The 9,821-nt window shown below is 40.9% G+C and overlaps 1 protein-coding gene across 1 annotated transcript in view; it reads right to left on the reverse strand.

Moving 5' to 3' along the window:
* Window positions 1-9,508, reverse strand: part of IRF2 (interferon regulatory factor 2) — a 351,614-nt gene extending 342,106 nt beyond the window's left edge. The window contains exon 1 of the mRNA XM_086962480.1: window positions 9,168-9,508. The gene's annotated coding sequence lies outside the window, so the exon portion shown is untranslated. The remainder of the gene's footprint in view (window positions 1-9,167) is intronic.
* Window positions 9,509-9,821: the final 313 nt, after the last annotated feature.

Below are 9,821 nucleotides of genomic sequence, written 5' to 3' on the forward strand. Positions count from 1 at the left end.
CTTTAACTGGTCCCACTAAACACCCCGTTCAAATTTGGCACAACGCCACTAATTCTCTTGGATGGAGAAAAAGATTTACATTAGCCACTCCTATTTGGGACTCTGAAAAAATAGGTGATTTGTGGAAAACAAAGAAGTTCGACAGGTGGGACCTCATTGGGATCGCGTATATTAAAGATGTCTGGGGAGGTGGAGGGATTAAGTCCTTCAACACGCATCAGACTGAATATGAGCTGGCAGACACAGAACACTTTCGCTATACACAGGTCCAACACTCTCTCCAGTCTTCTCTGCCTAAGGGGACTGTTCCTCCGGAAGATTCTCCCCTGGAGGACAGAATTTTAGATGGTCACCTTCCCGACAAAACTGTCTCCTTAATTTACAAAAAGACACAGCAAAGGGAAAGCTGTAAGGGATTAACTGTTGCACTACCTATATGTACACATGGGTTGAGTCGATTGCTGTACGCACATTGCCCACCTCCTAAGTCCACTGCCAAAGGACTTTAAACAAATAAATATAAAACAAGCACGTGGAGAGGCAACAAACAAAATAACGACAAAATGTGTCAATGCAACAAAACACAATTGGTTTGGCGCGAAACCCGGTTGCCAGGAAGCGAGGATGAACACTGGTCGGATGGAATGGGGACGCTTCACAAATAAATACTTATTGGGCGTGTTGCATATTAGCGTACACCTCAATCATGCAATCCTAACCACGTTTGAAAGAAAACTAAAGTTTTATTCAGTACTTTGCTTAAAGAAATTCCTGTTTGAATTTGTGTCCGGTTCCTTCATTGTCTGGTTTTTGATGCTATATTTATATAGGACACATATATAAATAAGTTCACGTTTCTACGTTTTTTTACCTCTGGAGGTCCCAATACTTTGACTGTTGTTAATTCATGAAATTTCTGCCCTGAGTAAGCCCGCTTCGGGTGAAACGCGTTGGCTGTTTCTTGGCTGTTTTCATTGGTTATCCTATTTTGAGAATATTGGCTGTTCACTTGTATCATCGTGTCAAGAAGATTTATTAAATCTGGACTTTTTATACATCAACAAAGGACATCAGTTGTGTTTTTTTCCATTGACACATTTTGTCGTTATTTTGTTTGTTGCCTCTCCACGTGCTTGTTTTATATTTCCTTAATTTACAAGAAGTTAATCAACCACATGATAGACCGCCTCCAAACATTACAGGATAAGTGGGTGCAAGATGGGGGTCGAAATAGATGACGAGGACTAGCAAATGGCAGTGTCTTCCCCCAGAGTGGTGGCTATCCCAGCGCGTCTGCGGTTGGTACAGCTTAAGATCCTTTATAGGATATACATTACGGGGCCGCGGTTAGTAAACATGGAGTGGTCAGAGACTGGAGAATGCAAGCTGCGCTGTGGCCTTATGGGAACGTTCATGCACATTATCTGGGAATGTAAACATATCAGCTCTTTCTGGCTCAAGATACATGACATGATCAATGAGGTGTTGCATGTCTGTCTCCGCCCGGAGGCGAGACTATGCCTCCTAAATATTTGGGAGCCCACGGACCTAAACACTCACCAGACACAATGAGCCACGCTAGGGTTCATGCTGGCGAAAAGAAACATTGCCCAATTATGGGGGGCAACTCACCCACCCACACTAGAAGCCTGGGAAAGGAACCTTGATTGGTGCATGTTTAGAGAGAAGACAGTGTACTTGGCAAGGGGATGCCCCAAAAAGTGGTCCCGTATATGGGGCCCGTGGAAAACCTACAGAGGATAGATCTGTGCACCGCATTGATGTAATGAACAAGATGACCCATCCTCACTGTGACGTTCCTCTCTTATGTAATGACTATAAACTTTTCCCTTCATGCTTATTGTAATGTATACATTGTCTGATCCTCTGTGTTGTCTTCTCTATACCGATGCCTTTTTAATAAAAAGATGTATAAAAAAAAAAAAGAATGGGGAAAATATGTTTTTGGAGAATTTAGAAGTGAAGGAAGCTTTTCGTCAATGTATCTCAAATTAGTTACGATTGTATTTGGCAAATGAGAAGATTTGCATAGGGCAAAAGGATTTTGAATGAGGTTAAGATTCAACACAACAGTATCTCAAATATAAGTTTGCTGCGTCCTGTATACTATAATTGGTACACAAAACAGGAGGCTTATGAATAAATGTAACGCTGATTTTAGTTTGGGCAGTAAAAGAACCCTCATTACTTATGAACAAAATGTACTTGAATGTATTACAAAGCTTGGTGGAGGAGCAACTCTAGACTTTTACCAAGGATTTCCTCAAAATACACTATTAATTGTTTGAAAAAGAATGTGCAATTTGTAGGAGATGGTGGGTCTCTACAGAATCAAAGCAGACATTTGTTAAGCTTCCATGCTTTGATAACTACTGAATTAAGAGCTTCTAGCATCAAGGATTCTGCTTTTCTCTATATGAATGTAATGTAGTGTTCTTCAAAGATATAAATCCTAAATAGGAGACTGTTGGGGCAGTCCTGATGGATACGGGAATTTTGTTCCAGATCCTGGATCTATAGATGGAAAAGGTCTTTTCTATTTTTTTCTCTTTTTTAAGCTTCTTAGCCTGCAGTTTGAAGGTGCCTAGCTGCGGTTCTGCCGCAAACACCAGAGATGGTGAGCTTGTCTGGGATATAATATCCATGATGTCCATCAAATGCAAAATCTCCCTCACTAGTGTGAAAGGAGGGTGAGATTCGGTTTTAGATATGACACAAAAGTTTAGATCATCCCTGCCAACCTGTAACAATAATATGCTATAGTGTGGAGTTCAGAGTTCACATAGGAGTTGTGAGACTTCTGGAGTTTCAAGTCAGGAAGGCTGTTTCATTTGAAGCTCAACTTTATTGTGTCTATTCCAGGAGAATGTTGAAGAACTAATGGTTTTTCCTCTGCATAGATAAGGGGGAATGACAACAAGCCAGGTATTGTAGGCTACCCTCCCACAGCACTGGTGGACTGTGTAGAACAGGCTTCTCCAACGAGTAGCTTGTGAGCTACTGGTAGCTCTCAATCTACCTGCAAGTAGCTCTCCTGAATGCAGCTCAGCTGGTTATTTTAGGATCTCCTTTGGTTGAATTAATATGCATACCAACACAGAGTGTGAATTTGAGACAAGAATGTTTGTATTTTCAGGATTCGTACGTTGATGTGTATAGAAAATGTCAATTTCTAAAATATATTTTAAACTGATTTTGGTGTGATAAATCATGTGGCACTTGGGAGATTTATTATGAACATTATTACTTTGATACCAGGGGCATTGCGGCTATGGATGTCATGTTTATTACTCATGTAGAAGCATTCTAAATTGACAAACCCTTACTGCTGACAACCCTTCCTAATGCCAGTGCGTCAGTATGTGATCGGTGCTGGTAATCTTGCATATGGTGCCCACTAGTGTAATTTTGTCTGTTGTCACTATTACAATAATATTAATATTAGAAGTTAGGGTGATTTTCATTAAACATAAGTAGCTCCTATTACGGAAAAGGTTGGAGAACCCTGGTGTAGAACATCATAATGAGAGGAGAGCAAGAGGATTTCTGAAGTGCTTTCTGTAGAACAGGTTTCTTCCATGTTTTGAGCTGCGCATTAACTGTTTTTCAGGCACTCGTTCACCGTTACAATGTGTCAATCTTCGCTTCAGCATACTTCATAAGCATCTGTATTGCTAATGAGGGAGATTATACGCTGTTGTGGAGTGTGTTGCATGTGAAAGCATGAACCGGTCATTGGAAATATTGAGACCTATTCTGCTGCTGTCCACAAACTCTAGAAGAACTGAGACAAGGACATCCTGGCCCGACATTTTTGCAGGGTGTCACAGACAGCAGTTGTCTCTGTGTACAAACAGTTGACCTTGTTTACAATGTCCAACAACAATGGTAGTAGTGTATAAACAGGTCGCACATCACAGAATTGTAAATATTTGCAGGGCTTAAGGATCGAGTTTCTAATTTGTACGTCGTAACAAACAATTAAATAAATTGAGGTGCCCCTCAGGATTGCTAGCACCCCACTACCATGGGTGCAACAAGACACTAAAACCTCAAGGGTCCAAGTGTACCCAAATGTCACCAAATGAATCCCGGCACTCAAAAGTGTTTCAAAATGACAAGTGTTTAACCTTAATAAGTTATTGTACCCATACGACAAAAGGTCTATTCACTCACAGGTGAATACCCAGAGATAGAATTCGACAGAATTGCTTTAAACAACATTTCGTTAATTTATTTCATACAAAAGAGGCTATACATGTAAGCTAAAAGCATCACTTATAACAATTGTTAGAGAGGATCGAATACACTCAAACTACATCCCAACATCCATATAGATGACAAAACATTTCTTTGGGAATTACGTGCATCAGTCCACGTGAGCAAATACAGAAACAACCGACACGTGTTTCGTCACATCCAGCGACTTCCTCAAGGCTTTTTACAAAAAAATCTTGCAGGTCCTGGAATGACCAGTATGTTGATAGACTAGTCGTGCTGATCGCTCAATTGTTCAAGTAAGTACTAAAGAATGAAAAAATGCCCGTAATCATTTATATAAAAGCTGGTACTGGCTGCAAAACATTTCCTTGAGCAGCTCTCTTTAATAATAGTTAAATTCCATTTCCTAAATATTAGTCAAAATTCCAGGATGTAGTCTTGCAGATGTAAATAGTGAATCTTGCAGGCTACGATAGGCCCCTATCTGTATTCTGTAGTTTATATGCGCCGGCATCCGATCGGGACATCCATTTTGACCGCAGCTATAAAGGTTGGGATGTACTTTAAGTGTATTCGATCCTGTCTAACGATTGTTATAAGTGATGCTTTTAGCTTACATGTATAACCTCTTAACGAAATTTTGTTTAAAGCAATTCTGTTGAATTATATTGCTGGGTATTCACTTGTGAGTGAATAGACCTTTTGTTGTATGGGTACAATAACTTATTAAGGTTAAACACTTATCATTTTGAAACACTTTAGAGTGCCGGGATTCATTTGGTCACATTTGTTTAAATGTCATTAAGTTAAATGGACAGGAGATGACTCGAACATAGCATTCTTAACCAAAAAGAGAGTAAGGAAAGGTTAACTTGTCCTCTTCCCCAAGTAATTTGTTGTAAACACAGTAGACAAGTCCTTCGCCAGGTCATAGAGTCAGTGTTTCTGACAGGAACCTAACAAATAGGGAGATTTTGAAGAGCGCAAACAACTGCGCGATGTTTTAGGAAACCCCACACCCACCTACCTGGTAGGTGGCATGCTTCATCATCGGGGCCCAGCTAGGTTACCTAGCGCAATCCAGCTGTGCTTCAACGCCCGAGTTACAGCGGAGCAGGTTGTTTGTGAAAATACAGTGAAGTGCTATGTGAAGTGCCAGTTATGTGATAAAAATGTCTCTAGAGAAACCCTTTTAAAAGTTTTAATGGAAGGGCCCTAGGACATGGGTAAAAACAGTTGGGGGAAATCAGCTTGAGGTTTTTAAGTTACCTCCGTATCCCTTTAGAAATTCTTGAGGTTTTTAAGGTACCTCTGTATCCCTTTAGAAATTCTAAAGGGATACGGAGGTACCTTAAAAACCTCAAGCTGATCCCCCAACTGTTTTTACCCATGTCCTAGGGCCCTTCCATTAAAACTTTTAAAAGGGTTTGCCTAGAGACATTTTTATCACATAACTGGCACTTCACATAGCAGGTAATCCAGCTGGGCTCCGATGATGAAGCATGCCACCTACCAGGTAGGTGGGTGAGGGGTTTCCTAAAACATCGTGCAGTTGTCTCCTTATTTGTTAGACTCGAACATAGCACCTATGCTAAAATGTTTGGAATAGTCAATCATAGAGAAGGAATGCCTAATAACAATAAGGTACAATTCAGCGCATTTTTGGAGTTGCTAGCCATCAACATACCTGGACCTCTTTTAAGGTGTAATAGATTGAATACATATACATACATTACAGTTGTCATTTTACAGGGAATTAAAATGGAGCTAGAAATGAATGACTATGTGGGAAACGTATAACACCATGACCAGAGACGCTAGAAGCTACTGTACACTGAGCTTCAACAGTGCCAGGGTTCTCAATTCCAAAAGTGCTCTTGGCGGATGAAACTGTCTAGAGTAGTAAAATGGAGAGTGGAGGAAATGTACTGACTCTCAGATCAGTATCATTTATATGAAAAAAAGAAACTGTGCGTAGAATGTCACGGAATATGCTGGACATTTTGTAAGAGGGGAAAAAGGGGCCACATTTCCCAAGTAAAATGTGGGTTATTATCCACACAAGAAGGCTACAGGGATTCTATATAATTCTGTAATATTACCAGATGTTAGAGACTGACATATTAAAATAGGTTATTTAATCAGATATGGAAATTGATGTTGCAGAAGGACGTAAATCAAGAAGAGGTTGACAAAAAGGATTACCAGAAAGGCTAGAAAAGATCAGAAGAAACACAGCATGAAAGTAGTTGTGTGAACATAGCCAATGTGCTTTGCGACGAGCTATTAAAAAGTGAGTGGTCATTCAAGGTGGCAAGAGCAAAAAAAAAGCAGTTCAACTTCCTGCAAGACCACCAAACGCAATAATCATTTTAAACGTTTTGGTTTTCTTTCAGAGGGGGTGGTGTGTATGTTAATGTGGGAGCTCTTCATTATGGTCATTTACCAAAACCATAGAATAGAATTATTAAAATAAAAAAACAGGGCACGAGTCGGGGGTACACGCGAGTGGAGGGCGGCCGCACACTATTTTTACAGGGTGGACGCCGTCCACCCAGCCAAGAAGTTGGCCCCTAATAAAAAAATATGCTGAATTCGTCCCGGTGAAATTTGCAAACACCAAGACACATTCAGCAGCGCCTGCACGTTGTTGTCTGCTTTCGATCGCACAACGTGAGGGCTTTCTTAGTTCAGACTCCTGCTGGGCCCATAACAAAGGTCCAATCTGAGGGGTCATCAGGCCTGGTTTTAATCGAATCTCCTGGCTGGCAGCAGTCAGGAGCCTCACACTTCGAAGCAAAGCAGCAGAGATGAAACAAAGGCTCACACCTTGGTACACTTCACACATACTTGAGAGGCAGCTTTTCATGTTGGTCAGGCTCTGTTTAGGAGATATGCATGTGCTGTAAGAATGTCAGATGCATTGGTCTTTCCCTGTATTTACAATAAATAAATGTAATTTATATAGTGCTTACTACCCCTGAGGAGGCATTGAAATAATTTAATTACCACTATTATTTTTTGTAAAGCACTATGGGTAGAGGAAGTTTGCGCTGACACTAGACAACACTGTTTAATGCATAGCTTTCAAAAGTGTGAATCTTCTGCCAGAATCAGGAGAGCTTGTTTGTATAATCGAACTGTGCTCCAATGTAAACTACATGTGAGGTTTCAAGATCTGATGTAATTTCTTATGAGGCCACTTCCTGTGATGTCACGCGCCGTGATGTCGCGCGCCATGATTTGAATTTGAATTTGAATTTAAAATATTTCTATAGCGCAACGTACACCAGACGGTTTCTTGGCGCTTTTGGGAACATGGACTACAGAAACAGAGGGATAAACAAAAATCAAATGATTGCCAATGATGCCAATTGCATTCTAATTAACACGTTAGTCCACCCACTTCTTTTTTTAGGACTTGTTTCCTGATTAAAAGTGATTACTCAGGGTTTTTATTTTGTTGAAGACCTGGTCAGCCTATCATGTTTGCTCTGGAGGCCACCGACAGCAGCTTAGCTCCTAACAGCAAGGCGAGAGGACCGACTGACAGAAGTCGGGTAGTACAGTGGAAAGGCAGCAGCCTGCCTCCCAGCAAAGGAGGGACGTGGCCACATTTTCCGGGGCTTTTTTTAGACACCTTCAACTACCAGCTTGTCGTTAGCTGCGCTAAAAATAAGAAAGACAGCTCCCCTTTGCAGTTACCAATGTTCGAGTTGCTTCCACTTCAGCAGAGTGTAACGTGCTTAAACTGCAACAAGTGCCAGCATGCAGCTCTGGCCCGCCGTGCCATGCAAACTAGAACTGCCGGCAAATGCCCTATACGGAAAGGTAATCGGGTACCCTCAATGTGACCTTAAATGGCCTTTCTACGCGCCTGTATATTTTACCAAAAAATGATCTAGATTCGACTGGATCCCCTTCTGATAGTTAAAAGAAAAGTGGTTAATATGCCCCCCCCCCCCCACACACACAGACACCCACCCCCCAAGAAATGTTAAATCAAAGATCAAGACACGATTTGCAACAGTTTCCAGTAAAAGGTGAGGTGGGAATGCTTGACACACTGAAGTATGAACGAATGTACTGAAAGGATGCAAGGCATCGTTACACAGTTACGCCGCGATCTTTAATAAGAAATGTGTTGTGCAATATTTGTGTGATCCTGTCCAAAAGTAACAATTTGGACCTGTACAACCCTAAAAGCAACCAAGGGGGCCCCTTCCCCTTTAATTGGTTTCAGTTTCAGTCTTCGATTGGAAGGGATCAGTTAATGAAAAACGCAAATCAGTGAAGCAAATGCTTTGGATTTCAACAAAAAAGTAAAACGTAACTAGACTACGCTGATGGAATTATGCAGCTAAAAAAAACAATGTGAAGAACAGAAGAAATGCAATAAAACATATACAACTTTAGTTTAACATAAGCCAAAAACAGACCTTAGCTTAAACGTTAACCCCCGGCGCCTATAACAACAAATCCAAAAGGTAGGCTTCATTTGGTGCACGTTTGTAGTTATTGACACAAACCGAGTGCGTATTGCATGAATATACCAGATTAAACCTCCGAAATAGTCACAACAAGAAATACAATTACATGTTTTAAAATAACAGTCAAGTGACGGGTTTATAAACATCCATGCGCTCAATAAACACGTCTCAGGGCTGTTGGGCGAACCTGGCGAAATAGAATGACAGGTAAACAAACAGCTTTTCAAACGCACACTCACATTCAATGCCGTGACATCATTTTAAATCCAAAAGTGAAATCAAACTTCACCTCATAAACGAAACCCAAATTCGCTTGATCCAAACTTGAGCTGACAAATATACGATTTTTTTTCTCCCTGTCAACGAGCCAACAGCTACTTCCTGATTGAGAGACGAAGCAAAACCGTACTGCTTTTAAGGAAAAAAAAAGGTTACCTTTTTTAATTTCTGGCTGGATGAAAACAACGAAATCCCAAATTGTTTCACTGTTGTCAAGGCGTTTGAAAATGGAAGTTAGAAGGACCCTGGGTAATTATCCGCAGTATCAAAACTAAAAGTTAAGGCAGCAGAGGCTGTTGCTGGAGACGGGTCTAGATCGAAAGCAAAACAAGAAGAAGAGAGCGAGAGTGAGCTGGCCCTGGAAACGCCTCCCCTCCCTGCTGTTTGTTTCATGTTTGCAGAGAGAGCTGTGGGGGGAAGGGAGACCTGCTGGAGGGGCATGGATACGAGAAGGACTGGCTCAACCAGTCGAGGAGGGAGCGTGCTCGCTCTGGTACATACAGCGAGGCCATTTTGAAGCGATATGATGAGGGAGCAGTTCCCTGAGACCATGCTGTAAATCATTGTTTTTTTTCCTAATTGTGTCAAATAACAATAAGCATGGCCACTTTGTTGTGAAATATAATTCTTTTAGTACATATAAAGCAAAATGAAATATAACTTATTGCTTCTATGATTACTATTTTATTAAAGCTGCAAAAAACGTGTTTGCTTACATTTTTTTTCTTTTAGACCGAAAGACAACCTGTAAGCGAAGCGCCGAGTGCATGTTTGAAACAACTGATTAATGCTTTAATACAAGATGGCCTC

This window comes from Lissotriton vulgaris, chromosome 3_1 (assembly GCF_964263255.1).
Source record: "Lissotriton vulgaris chromosome 3_1, aLisVul1.2, whole genome shotgun sequence".
Lineage (NCBI taxonomy): Eukaryota > Metazoa > Chordata > Amphibia > Caudata > Salamandridae > Lissotriton > Lissotriton vulgaris.